This window comes from Monomorium pharaonis, chromosome 5 (genome assembly GCF_013373865.1).
Source record: "Monomorium pharaonis isolate MP-MQ-018 chromosome 5, ASM1337386v2, whole genome shotgun sequence".
NCBI classification, from domain to species: Eukaryota; Metazoa; Arthropoda; class Insecta; order Hymenoptera; family Formicidae; genus Monomorium; species Monomorium pharaonis.
The window spans coordinates 19756066-19771030 of record NC_050471.1 but is presented as its reverse complement, the minus strand read 5'-3'; positions in this window follow the sequence as shown (position 1 = coordinate 19771030).

Genomic DNA, 14965 nt, shown 5'->3' with positions numbered 1-14965 from the left:
CCATGTCAGATCTCTCAGCAAAAGGTTTCTTACAGGATCACTCCCAGCAAGAACTGTCTTTTCGCATTAGTAATAAACTCAAAAGTTAAACCTATTCTCTGTGTCATACCGCGCCGCAAATTCACGACTCTGTCAAATTCACGCGAGTAAAATCCATTCAGTACACTTATATTAATACTTTCCTTTTCTTTTAATTTATATTATAAATTTAATAAATATATATATAAATACATATATAAAGAGACTACAAGTATAATTTCTCTCTCTTTCCCTTGTGATAGACGCGCTTGACCTGTCAGAGGCGCTCTATCCTTCCTCCCCTCTTTACTCTACCGCCTTCAATCATTCTTTACCTTCCATAAGGTAGATGCGCTTGGTCTGTCAAAAGCGCCATACCTTTTTTCCTCTCTATTTTCCTCCAAAAATATCAAAATCGAAATAACTTCTTAAACATATTAAGTCTCAATAATTGATCTCCCATGAAGCCATAATCGTAAATACATATAAAATAAACGATATATATATATTAGAAATAAAACCAAAATTTACGAATAAATAAAAATAACAAGAAAAAGAATTAAAAACATGAAACGACTTACACCTTCCTTTGGATAGACGTGCCTTGGCCTGTCAGAGGCGCTCTAGCCTCCGTCACCTCCCCTCCTTACCATTCTTTTACCTCCCGTAGAGTAGACGCGCTTGGTCTGTGGCGCCCTACTTCTTATCCTCTCAAACCTTTTCCTTATCCATAAGTCGACTCAAAAACACACACCGTATCGCCCGTGGCGATATTCTTCGCGCAAATTACGAAAATATAATCTCATACGCGAAACACTCACGCACACACGCTCACGCATTTACTTATACTATTTATTCTCACTCATTTTACGTCCTGGCACACGCGCATATGCATACAAAAAATCTAAAGCGTAACACATAAATACATATATGTATATATATTTTTTAGGGAGAAAAATATATAATTTATAATTACAATGCATTTTTGCAAAAAAAAATTTAATTGATTATAATATAAATATTTATTAAAATTTATTTAAATATGTTAAAAATGGTCATTTATAAGTAGCAAAATAATTACCTATTTGACGAAATACTCTACGTACGTAGTGAACATATGCACATTAAACATAATGTGCGCATTGAATGGCAAATGTTATTTTTAAAATATTGTTGAGCACCGCGCGTTGCCCGATACATCCCTGAAGTGCCAGTTAGCTGACGGACCGATCGATATTTTTGATCGGCCGATTGCTGGGAAAGATTTGTTATAAAATAATTGAATTGAACGGCTGGTTGCCGGGAAATATTTGTAAATAAGATTTGAAGACAGTTCAGCGTCGGACTCCTGCCGAGGAGGACGTGCCACGCGCTTACTCTGTTTTTTTGAGCTTGTTCGTTAATAAAGTTATTGAAAAGCATATTACGGTTTAGTTTTCCTTCGGAGCGTGTGTGTGAGTGCGTGAGTGTTCCTACAGTGTCTCGACGCAACAATATTAAAAGGCTGTTTTAAATTGAATTCCCTTCCCCTAAAACTGTATTTTCAAAAATTGGTTCACATTATTTTGTCTACAATATTATTTTGGGGAACCTTGTTTTGGGGGGTGGCTACGGTACTATTTCTCCACGTCCAACCCATCGTTGTGGATAATTTATGTTTAACCAAGCTCGAGCAGTTCTATAATGAGCTGGACCCGAGGAAATCTCTAAAAGACTTTTTGTCTTAATTTTTCGGTTTCCTACACACTCCTGAAGTTTTGCCATTTAATTTGGGGACACCCTATATAACTATTGTTTTATACACATGTTAAACGACTAATGTAACAATAACACTGCCTTAGCGAGTCACTCTCTTCTACTTTTGATTTATTTACATCAGTCTGTTAAAGTGTAACATAATGTTTTATATTATACTTAAAAATATTTTTTTGCAGGTATTGTAACGAACACTGCAGCAGCTGTTTTATATGCAGATTTAGACAAAAAATTTGTGAATGGTAAGTACATTTTAGATATTGGTTGTAGTTTAACATTGTTGTTTAACATTTTATGAATCTCATAAAATATTACAATTTCTTTACAAAGACACAGGATCAACAAATTTTAAATGGTCTCATGAAGCAGTTTGCTTTTTACTGGAGAATATGGAAAGCGGGAACAGGATATTTATAAAAAAAAAATTTGTTTGTATGTCCTAATAAAAAAAAATCTTTATTTTGCTTCTTATATTACACAGAATTATTATACTATTATTTTGTATATTGTTTAGATTTTTCATAAGATTATAAAAAGCTTGCCGAATTATATAAAATTTCTGTATAATACAATGCAATATTGCATAATTCTTCTGATTAAAAAAAGACAGATGTCGTAAAATTAAATTCTTAATTGAATACTATTGCTGTCACCATATCCTTAATCGATACTTTTGTTTGAGTGAAACTTGATAAACATTTTGTTGCCAGGACTAGTGTATGTCAATGGCTCCTCAGAGTAACAAAGTTTGATCAATCTTGGAGCATCTATATCTTCGCCCTCAAAGATTTGAATGTTATCAGAAGAACAGTTTTTGCGTTTCTCAGTCTTAAAAGTCTGAGTATTTTATTTAAACTGTTGGAAATCGTCCGTAAGGATGGTCCGATTCGCTGTAATTCTAAGAGCATGCGCGGCAGCGTTGTCCTTCCCGCTCAGCGGGTTCGCGCGACTTCGCCAGTTCTCTTAGCAATTGTTGTGGTGCGCGACATGTGACTTTGTTGTAGCACCCAGGGAAAAATAAAACCGTTTTTTTATTATTTTTTTTTATTATTATTTTTTTTTAAATATTGTGACGTGGTAGCTTAGCTGCCACGGGTAGCAGCGTCCCTCCCCCGTCACAGGCTGCGAATTCGCGCCGTACAGGGAAAATAGGCGAGAGGCGAGAGGGGATCTCCATGGGGAACCGCGACGGGCCTAGCGAGCGTATTATTAATGTTACATATTTTTGGTTTCTTTGCGCGGCGACCGCCTCTCGATGGAATTTGGCGAGAAAGCGAGAGAGGAAGAGAGAGAGAGCGACGGCGTTGCGGGGAAGGAGGAAGGACGCCACCGGTGCCCGGGAGAGACGAGCACGCGGCCCGCACGGGAACTTGGCGTGGCCCGGGAAAGCCACGGCCGGAGCCTAAAGCGGCGGTGCCCGCCAACACCACGACGGAACATCCCGGAGGGCTGTGGAGGAGCCCGGATGGGACCCAAACGCATCGGGGGAGGCGTCGAGTCCTCTCGCGGGGAGCTGAGGTCGCCGCGTGCGCTGCCCCGGCTCGGACAGTGGCCCAGCGGAAAAAGGAAAATTTCGCGGGGCCTGCGAGGCCCCCGGAAGGATTACGGCGCGCACGTCCCTGCGGTCGCAGGACTGCGTGCCTTGCAGCAATTGGGTCGCGGCGCGGAAACAATGCGCATGACTGAACGGGGGGTCGCGGCGTCGATCCGGGATCGACCGCGATCCACCCCGCTTTTGCGTGCGAGCGGTCCAGGCGTAAGGTCGCGGGTCGTGCCTCAAAAGACGGAATTATCGGTGTGGCGTGTGCGAGGCCTCGGCGGGAGCCAAGGGACGAGCCGAGAGACGAGGGAGGACGCCTTGGACGTTATCTGTGAGGTGGCCTGCCAGGATAATTTTGTGTGAGCGGTTGCCGGCTAGCGAAGTGTCTCCGGGCCCGTTTTGCATCCGTTTTTGTGTTGGTGCGTGATTCGCGTGGGCCGCAGGGCGGTCATACGTTCGCGTAAGTAATTGGGGATTTATCGGATGCAAGCGGGCGGGACGCCAAAGCGCCGAGCCACGGGGAGGACGGTTGTGAAGACGCTCGGGTTCCGTCGGAGATTCCTCTCGACCGTGTGCGCCGCAAAGCCCTCGCGCGAGCGAGTATCGCGTCGCGAGTAACGGGTGGACGGGACTTCCGGTTTCGCGACGGGGTAAAGTGCGGCAGCGGCCGGCGATTGCTGTGTGACCCTCGTGAGCCACGCGGTCGGGATCTATAGTTGTCGGGAGTGTCGGCACGTGCGAACGCACGAAATTCCTTGTGCGCGGAAGATTTCACCGCCCGTCCTTGTCGGCCGCGTGCCTACCGCGGGAGCTTCCCGCGTATCGTTCGCGTTTCTCTTTGGTTTAATTCGCGCCGGAACGCCGCATGCCGCGTCCCGTGATATTATTGTTTCTGTCCGGCATTTATTTTTAATAAAGTTCGTTATTTGTTAAGCTCGGAGTCTAATTTTCTGGTGTGTCGTCCGCCCCTTCGTGTTACCGCAGTCGCCTGCTCCCTTACGATTCACCCCGCCCCTCTACCGTTAGGCAGAGCTGGTCGAGATTGTCGCGCGAGGATCGAGGACACCTTGGCGTATCGATTTTCGCGAATTGACGCGTCGTCGAGCGCGTCTGGCGCCCAACAATTTCTCGCGATAGCGTGTGGCTGAGATTCGAGCGCGACAAGCACGGCATCGGGGGTATCGGTTACCCAGCCGGTCTTATTGTTTTTGCCCGCGGCTTTTCCGGTCAGGAAAAGTCGTGACAATATATAAAGGCGAGAGTCCTAATCCTTATTTTAGAATTATTGCATCATCGACTACGTTACATTTTAGCGACCGTGACAGGACTAATAATATCGTAACGTGGATGTGAGAAAAGTGGTGCACGTCTCACGCTGAAAAAATTAAAGCAGTCGCATACTGTTGTCTGAGCGGCGTTTACTCGCAGTCTGAGAGTGCTAAATAGGGAACTAGCAAAAGAAAGGCCGGAGGTACAAGAGATTCACGCGCGTCTCGCCCTAGTAAGAGATAAGGTAAGCGAACTCGAGGAAATTAATCGTAAGATTTTCGAAATTATGGTCGAAGGATATACAAGCGAGGAACAGCTTTTACAAGAAACGGAAGTAGCTGACGAGTACAGAATAAAGTATCAATAAGTAAAAGCTACAGTGAATACTCTTTTTAATTCTGTTCAACCAGTTTTACCTGCGCAAGATATCGATCAAGCAATGCACGTTACTCGAGACATGCACGTGCGCACTTTTAAACTGTCAAAAATACAACTGCCTAAATTCAATGAAGAACTTAAGGACTAGTTACAATTTTGGAGCCTGTTTAAGAATATCTACGAACATACCACCATCTCCAAAGAAGATAAATTCCGGTATCTGATTCAATCAATAGTAAAAGATTCACGAACCAGTGAATTGGTCAACAGCTTTTCACTGACAGCCACAAATTACGACAAGGTAATCGGATGCTTAAAAAACCGATTCAGACGAGAAGACTTACTAGTCGAGGTATATATTCGTGAGATGCTAAAGCTAGTATTAAATAAGACAAAGGCAAGTAGTCACACTTTATTATCTAGCATTTATGATAGACTTGAAACTTAATTACGTGCGCTTGAGTCTCTAGGGGTGACAACCGCCATGTGCGCAGCAATGCTTTATCCACTAATCATCCAGAGAATCTGATACGTGTGTAGTAGAGAAATCTGAAAGCAATCAATTCTGTTACATCAAAACAAAGGTTAGATGAGCTAATGACCTTCCTTCAGACCAAAATGCTAAGCAAAGAAGAAATTGCCATGGCTGTAAGTGGCTTCGGTCTGCATGATGAACAAAACAATACACGAGACAAGATTAAGAAAAGAGGTAAGGCCGAATCAAGGGAAATCGCTACAGCCGCTGGACTTTTTGCAGCAAAGGACGACAGGTGTCAGTGTACATTTTGTGAACAGAGTTACAATGGTACCTTATGTGCAAAGGCAAAAAAATGACTCAAGAAGAGATACAAGATCTGCAGATATTACGGAAGTGAATTACAAGTGCAGATATTACGGAAATGAATTACAAGTGCAGATATTACAGGAAAGCTATTGACAGGCAATCAAAAGAAACTCAAATGTGGGCCTGTTGTCAAAAAAATATTGCTTGGTTGGAAGTTAATAGGAAAAACGAATTCCTATCCGAACGAGAGAGAAGATACGGCTCTCCTGCTGATATCTATGTTCGTGCAAGATATTAATATCGCCTTGTAGAAATTGGATACATTAGACATCACAGATTCCGTATCAAAAAGAACAAAAAAAGAGCATCAAATCCAAGTGAAAGAAAATTTTCGACAGACAATTAAAATAGACAAAGACAATTGATATGAAGTATTACTTTCGTGGAAAGAAGATTACGTACCACTGGCGGACAATAAGAATGCTGTGGAATGTCGGCTTGTATCTGTCACGAAAAAACTCAAGATGCAAGGTCTCTATCATGATTACCAGGAAATATTTGATCAATAGATGTCGGAAGGAATCATCGAAAGGATTCCAGATACGGAGGTCAAAAAGGAAAGTTATTACTTACCTCATCGACATGTAATAAAAGACAACAGCACCATTAGAATTTGGTCGGTATTCGACGCATCAGCGACAGAGAAAAATGGATTTTCGCTCAACCAGTGCAAACCGGTACTAATTTGATAGAGCAAATTCCGAATATACTCTTACGTTTCAGACAACACAAGCTCGGAGAGAGATATCTATGCTTGCTTTGAAACAAGATGAAGACTGGTACATAAAGAAACACTCCAAATACTTAATAATAATACGAATAACAGTATGGATTCTCCGCTTTGCTAATAATTGTCGAACTTCACGTATTATAAGATTGTTAGGAGAAGTATCGGCAGAAGAATTTGTTGCGACGGAACATATAGTTCTACGACTGAGTCAGCAAAAGTCTTTCAACGACAAGGATGAACCACGATTAAGCACTCTGAATATCTACAGGGATGAGAATGGATTATTGTGATTAAAATTACCCGTTATCAATCGTGAGGACGAATATGATTTTCGACATCCTATCGTGTTAGATCAAAAGCATTCCTTAATTGTAAAGTTAATCGAATACATTTATCAACAGTTCAGACATGTAGGAGTTTATATTGTGATGAGTAATTTACGAGAGAGGTTCTGGATTTTTTCTGCAGAGCAGTGGTGCGGTCAGTTATAAATCACTGCTCAATATGTAAGAGAAACAAAGCCAAAAAATTGGAAGTTGCACTCGGTGATCTATCAAACGATCATGTAAGAGACGCTAAAGTTTTTGAAGTTGTGGGAATCGATTATGTGGGCCCCCCTGTTTCTGAAAAAATCACAGAAAACGTGGATTTGCCTGTTTACCTGCGCTGTCTAGAGAGCAGCCCACTTGGAACTCACAACTCCTCTTTCTACTGAAGCTTTTTTGCAAGTTCTACGCAGGTTTATTGCACGAAGAGGAAGGTCTTCAATAATTTATACCGATAATGGAAACAATTTTGTTGGAACCCGTAACTTACTCCGCAAGATTAATTGGAACAAAGTCCAACAATTTACTTCAGCATGCGGCATAGAATGGCGACTCAATCCTCCTTCAGCGGCCTAATGGGGAGGATAGTGGGAGCGCTTGGTTAGAATAGTAGAAGACCTACTCAAGCGAATCGTGAAGAAAACGTGTCTATACCTACGAAGAAATGAGCACAAAGAATCGTACAAAACTTGTATGATTGCGAAGTTACTGTCAACTCGCAGCCATTGACGTACCTGGCAGAAGATCCAGCACAATTAAAACCTCTGACTCCCATGATGTTTTTACAAGAAATTTCACAAAACAGAACACCGTATTTGGATAAGCTGGAGATTAATTTAAGTAAACAAATGCGATATTGTCAGAACTTACGAAATGAACTTACGAAATGAGAAGACGCTTTCGCTCAAAGTACTTGGGACAGCTGTCACGACGCAAAATCAAAACCAGTTGTATTCCACTAAAAGAAGGAGACATCGTTTTGTTGGGACAAGATAATCTAAAACGATTAGACTGGCCGTTAACTCGAGTAATCAAAATATTCCCAGGAAAGGATGGCATCGTCCGAGTAGTCAAAGTCAAGACGGCTACAGGCGAACTTGTGCAACCAGTTCAATGTCTATACCCGCTGGATGTGTCTTCGAGGATAAGAGACACGCAAGAATAGACTGCCCAAGCAGATCAAACCAAGGAGAAGAACGAAAATGTCTCGCGCAGAAGAATTCAAACTCAAAGTGGCAGATTCATAAATCCCCCAGATAGATTCAAGGATTAACTTACACTATGTTCTATTTGTTTATTAATCTGAGGGGAATTTGAACTCTGGAATTTCGCATTTAAGATCTGAACTTTTTCTTTCTTTTCTCTTCTAAAATTCTATATGTAACATAAATCTTTGGTTTATGTAGAGTTTTCTTTTATTCTAGAATCATTTGTTGAGTTGTTCTTAAATTCCTCTCACATGCATGTTATCTTTGTAGATCTTAAACGAGCATTCGAGACAATTGATAGAGGAAGGTTATTAGAGGAATTATATCAGTACGGTCTCTCTCCTCAACGTGAGTATAGCAGGTTGTCTTTATTGTTACTCCGATTTGCACAGGAAGATTTAATGTCGCCAGTTGCCTACGGGCGTTTTTGTTGCAGGTACAAGCAAGCGTAAATTGCTTTTCATCTTTTTATCAGAATTTAGTGAGAAAAATCACCGTGGCGCTGGTATTGAGGCAGAAAGGTGTCTCTTGCAAATTATAACCTCGACATCAAGATCGGCTCAACATAGTCATTGTGATATCTATGACTAAAGCATGACGCCATAACGTGAGGTTTGTTGTCCACCACCAGATTTAACGCATGCGTCCGTCGCTTTACAAGAGTGGAGACTCAGGCTGTTCTGTCTCAGATCATTCTGCATTATACATCTGTGTCTCTCCGCACAGCGCCATTGGTCATATATGAAATCCTCGATGCTTCAAATGCTCAAAATTGATAGCAGGTCATATCAACACGTGTGCGCTGTGCGTGAAATCTTTTCAGCCAGGTTGCGCTAATGCACATATTATACAGGCACACAAAAAAAGTGGTTGGTCCGGCGGACTAAACTAGTCAATTCTTATGTATTTCGACCCGCTGAATCCCAATTCAAGGTCAGAATGGCAAAGTTAGCTCGCATTTCCTAACCCCCCAAAAATTTTTTTTTAATGTTGGTCCGGTGGACCAGACTAGTCAATCCTTATGTATTTTAACCCGCTGAATCCGAATCCAAGATCAGAATTGCAAAGTTCGCTCACATTTCTTAACTTCAAACAAAAATATTTTTTAAATGTTGGTCCGGCGGACCAGACTAGTCTATCCTTATGTATTTTGATCGGCTGAATCCAAATCCAAGGTTAGAATTGCTGAATTGGCTTATTTTTTCCTAACCTCAAAAAAAATTTTTTTTTTTTTATGTTGGTCTGGCGGACCAGAATAGTCTATCCTTATATATTTTGACTCGCTGAATCCAAATTCAATGTCATAATTGCTGCATTGGCTCATTTTTCTTAACCTCAAAAAAAATTTTTTTTTTAATTTCGGTCCGGCGGACCAGACTGGTCTATTTTTATGTATTTTGACACGTTAAATTCAAATTCAAGATCAGAATTGCTGAATTGCTATTTTTTCTAACCTCAAAAAACACTTTGTAAAAGCAGTTTGAGTCACAAATGTATAATTCGGAGCGTGCAGGCTTGCGTAACCACATTACCCGAGGAAAATTCCATACGTATGACAAGTTTGAGCTTCTGTGAATGAATAGCGTAGAAAATTCACTCCCTTTTTCTATTATATCTAATTCTTTTATTCTCGAAGGTTCTGTGCAATGACTTTCTCTTACGTTTCTTCCCTTTCACAGCGACATCACATTTGACCATCCAGCAGAAATCAGCCTCATCATATTCACATCCCACTTGCCTTGACATCGACACTCCATCTCTTTGATGTCCTAATGAAATCTTTCTCACTGTTCTTCACTATAATTACCTAGATTTTATGGGAAGTAGTCGATATGAAAATCTAAGAAATGCAACTTAAGATTTATTAGGCAACTTAGTTTTCTATAGTTCTCCATCATTTCCGCCACCTTTTCTCTGCAATCTTGACTTTTGTGGTTTCCTAGAAAATTTCCTGTGACACCTTTGAAACTCAGCCATGCTGCTCTCTTGTCTTTATTTATTTTGATGACAAAATTATCGTTTCCCAATATTTTACGTATTTGAGGTCTATCGAAAATTCCTTCCCGCAATTTTGCAGATGTTAAAAAATTTCAGAGATGTCATCAGAGATGTTAAAAAATTTTTCTTTTAAATACTGATAGCATTCACCATTTTTATTCAGAGTTTTTACCCTTTGTTTCATAATTCCTAATTTGATATGAAGAGATGGAAGAAGAACTTTTGAAGGCTCAACTAACGGTTCATTTATGATATTTTTAGACCCAGGTTGCAGACGTTTTTGTCGGCCATTCTTTTCTTATGTAATGGTTCGTTCGATCTCTACTATCCCATTCATATCCAAAGCATGGATTTTTTGTGTAACCTGATTGTTAACCCAATAATATGGTGAGAATTTTTAGATCCCCAAATTTGAACCTATGTTCTGTGTATTTTTTTAAGAACTGTTTTCAGGTTTGTATACTCTTCTTTTATAACTACGTACGAGTGCGCTACAGGAATGGAGGTATGTACATTAGTACTGTGCAGCAACACTGCTTTCAAGCTTTCAAGCTTCTCTAGAAGAAGAAGAATCAATGAATAGTCTCCATTCATCAGACTTGTAACATCCAGGTTTCAGTTTGTTCATTAATCCAAACGTTTGAGAATAAATGAGTTGTATATAATAGAAAAAGGAAGTGAATTTTCTACGCTATTTACTCACAGAAACTCAGAGTTGTCATATGTATTGAATTTTCCTCGGATAATGTGGTTACGCAAGCCTGCATACTCTGGATTATACATTTGTGACCCAAACTGCTTTTACAAAGTGTTTTTTGAGTTTAGAAAAAAATAAGCCAATTCAACAATTCAGATCTTGAATTTGGATTCAGCGGGTCAAAATACATAAAAATAGACCAGTCTGATCCGCCGGACAAAGATTTAAAAAATTTTTTTTTGAGGTTAGGAAAAAATGAGTCAATGCAGCAATTCTGACCTTAGATTTGGATTCAGCGAGTCAAAATACATAAGGATAGACTAGTCTCGTCCGCCGGACCAACATTAAAAGAAAAATTTTTATTGAGGTTAGGAAATGCGAGCTAACTTTGCAATTCTGACCTTGGATTCGGATTCAGCTGGTCAAAGTACATAAGAAAAAACTTCCAATAGGCTTTGTTAAGTTGCCAGCAATGAAAATATATACTACAATAAAAAACCACTTGGATAATGACTCTGGCTATACTTTATTAATTAGATCATAACGTTTCGGCCAGACAATTTTTGGCCCTTTTCAAGTGAAACTAAGATTACATAGATACGCAAATTATATTACATATACCACATCTCAACGTCACATTCTAAAATCCGTAAATTGAATAAAATAATCGTACCTCGGATAATTGCAGTAAGTTACATTAAATATCTTAATTCGCAAATGACAACTCTTTGGTATTGTTTAGAGAGACGTGTTAGAAATCACGTCTATCCTTCGCAACGTTTGTCAGTCAAATGAAAAGATCGTTGAAAATGTGCAAGTCACGTTTAAAAGCATAAAATATTATTGGTTTAAAAATTGTTCCTAGTTTAAATTAACTAAACTATATGTATAATTTTGTCATACACTGTGTTAAGATTGTCAGTATCTTTTTGCAGATTAATATTATTGTTGAATTTTTTAATGAAAAACATTTTTGCGATCTCTCTTTTTCTTTTATGCTTTTCTTTATGTATAATATTGGGTTTAGACCTTTCGAATTCGTGATTGGTAAATAATCAGTGGTTGGTAACAACCGTGTGGTGCGAAGGCGAACTTTTTATATTTTTTTGGTGTTCTTTAATTCTTGTTTTTAGATGTCTTTTGGTCTGTTCAATGTATAAAAAATCACAGTCGCGACAATTGATTTTATAGACAAGTTCGGTTGACGTATCCTTGATTTTATCTTTCCCTCTTTTTATTACGCAATCTAATTTTTTGGTATTGTAAAGCGTACATCCACATATTTGTTGAGTATGCGTTTCACATCATCGCTTACATGTTTAACATATGGTAAAACAATTGTTTTCCGATTATAAGATACTTCATTAAAAAAGTTATTGTCATTATTGATTAAATCTTTTCGTTCTTTTAATATCTTAATTCGTCTTTTGATATGTCTGTTAATAAAATCTATTGAATAACAATTGTTTAATAAAAGTTTTTTGACTGTTTCGATGTTAGTTTTATGAAAGCGTTGGACGGATGGTAAAATTGCTTAGTCTACCAAATTCACTATTGTATTAATTTTATATGTTTTTGGATGGGACGAGAAATAATTATGTACCAGCCAGAAAACGTGGATTTTCTGTACCAATTGCTTATTAAATTAAAATACATAAGGATTGACTAGTCTAGTCCGCCGGATCAACCACTTTTGTTTGTGTGCCTGTGTTATTATATTAGTAAATCTGCTGAAACCTTTTTTTTATACTAGGGAAAATGCGTTTACGCATTTCTCTACCGATGGGGAAAATCGGCAGAGGATATATGGGACTCGGAGAATCAGAAACTCCCTAATACTAAAAATCTTAGTATGGCCGTCTGCTGGTGCCATAGGCCGGGAGACGGGATCACACGAAGTAGTCCACCGCCTCCCAGCCACAGCACCGATGCCCTTCCCTTTCTTAAACTCCCTGAACGGGAAGAGGGTGGGGACGGCCCTGCTCGGAACCCGCCATTGGAACTTCTCTACAGAGAAGTCCGGCGGGCCCGCATCGTCCCAACTCGGCGGGAAATGCGCGGCCACGTCGCATTCCCGCCTCCATCTTGGGACCGATTTGCCTTTACGGCAGCGGAGATCTTCGCGTCCCCATGCGAAAACCCCCATCGGCCCCTGAGGAGGCAGGGGCGAGGGGAGCCGCGGAACTGTCGTGTGGCCCGCGACTCCCCCCGTAATGCCCCTGCCTCTACACCTTACGCGAGCGGGGCCGTCATGCGGAGAAACTCCCGCACGCTAGCTACCACTCCGCGTCTGCCCTCCGCGACCTATTCGTCGCGAACCTCCCTCGACGCGGGAGGGAGGGAGAGCTCGTCGCGAAGATGCCGCATCCCCTGCCCTCCCAGTCCCCATCCTGGGGGACCGTATCCGTTCGGCCCCCCGCAGGGAACAGGAGAGAAGGGAGCTATGGGACACCCATTCAGCCCGCAAACTCTCCCCTTCTCCGGCGAGCGGGGTCGGTATCGGGCTCGATCTCCCGCTCCCGCTCCGCGTCCTCCTTCCGCCAGATCACTTCTTCGCAGAAGGAGGACACGGCTTTCCAGTTTTCCTCGCTGCCGAGCATCTTTCAAATGACGCTCGGTAGCGAGAGATCGTTGGTGCCAATAGCACCCACAAGGACCCGGCGCTGGTCCGCCCACGCCGGACATTGCTCCAGCGTGTGCTGCGCCAAATCCTCGTCCGCCCCGCAATGGTGGCACCTCGTCGTCGACTCGCGTTCCATCTTGTTGTGCAGGTGCTCATCGAAGCACCCGTGTCCGGTGAGCACCTGCGTCGTCCTAAAGGAGAGCGTCCCGTGCAGTGTTGCACATTTCAGAGTTTTGCCACATAGATGTGGCAGGAGAAGGGGTAGCGCATATCAGCGAAACGATAGAGAGACGTTGCGAGTCGGTTTTGGCCGGTGAGCGCTGTCAGGACATTAACGACGTGGATATGAACTATAACCAGTATCCACGTTCAGTCCGAAGGGTACCTCGTATGCTCAATTTTTAGGTTGCGTTTCGTGCTATGTACACAAAGCGACAGCTATATGAGAGTGAGCGAGAAGGTAATAAGAGCGAGCGAGACGACAATAAGAGAGCCTGAAGCGCAAACGAGACAGTAATAGGAACGAGCGAGATAAAAATACAAGACGAAAAGTGGAGGAAAGTCTGGAGCCTCGAGTCGCTCGAGCTTCGAGCCTTCTTCTCGTGCTGTTATTCTTATCTCGCTCGTTTCTATTACTGTTTCGCTCGCTCTTTAGACTTTGTGTCGTCTCGCTCGCTTTTATTACTTTCTCGCTCGTTTTCATGTTTATCGAATTACGCGTTACTCTCCGCTCGCTCTTATAACCATATTTACAGACCGACGATTAGAAATTTGTACTATTAAATTATTTATAACACTTATTGTATATAAATTGTATATTATATATACTTATACAGTTAATTTAATTATATGTATGTCATAATAAAATAACAACTTGATTCTAATGGATCTTGCGAATTTTCCTGCCCTAGGCGTGAGACACTGTCGTGTCTTTTAATTATGATGTATTTAAAAATATAAATTAAATAAATTTTTTTCTATATATAAAAGAATAAAACCTAAAGAAATAAAGGATAGAAAAGAATTAAATGATAGTCCACTCTTGGCCAACGTGTATGTTTTTCCTCGAAAACTTATTAGTTAATTTAATGAGTTTACGATTAATAAAAAAAATTAAATGAAAAATTAAAATATGTATTTTATTTTATTTAGGATCAATTACTAATGTTTTATTTAGTTTGCCCTTTAATTTGCAAACAATAATAACTAAAGATAAAAAAGTTTTTAATAAGAGAAAAAATATCAGGCAGAATAAGTTATATAATAATAAGTCAAGAATAAATCATTTTAAAATATATGATTTTTATAAATAATGTACACATTGTTGCTTAACGAAAACCGCGAGAAGGTAGTGGTTTCTTCCGTCAGGCGGAAATATATAAAATTATTTTCTCTTTAACATTATAATGTTAAAGAAAACAATTTTTTATATTTCCTAATAATATATGAATGAATAAATGAATGAATGAATGAATGAATGAATGTAGATAGATAGATAGATAGATAGATGGATAGATGGATAGCATTTGTAACCGTGAATCGTGCTTTCAAATTGTTAGCGCGAATAGCCGCGGGATTC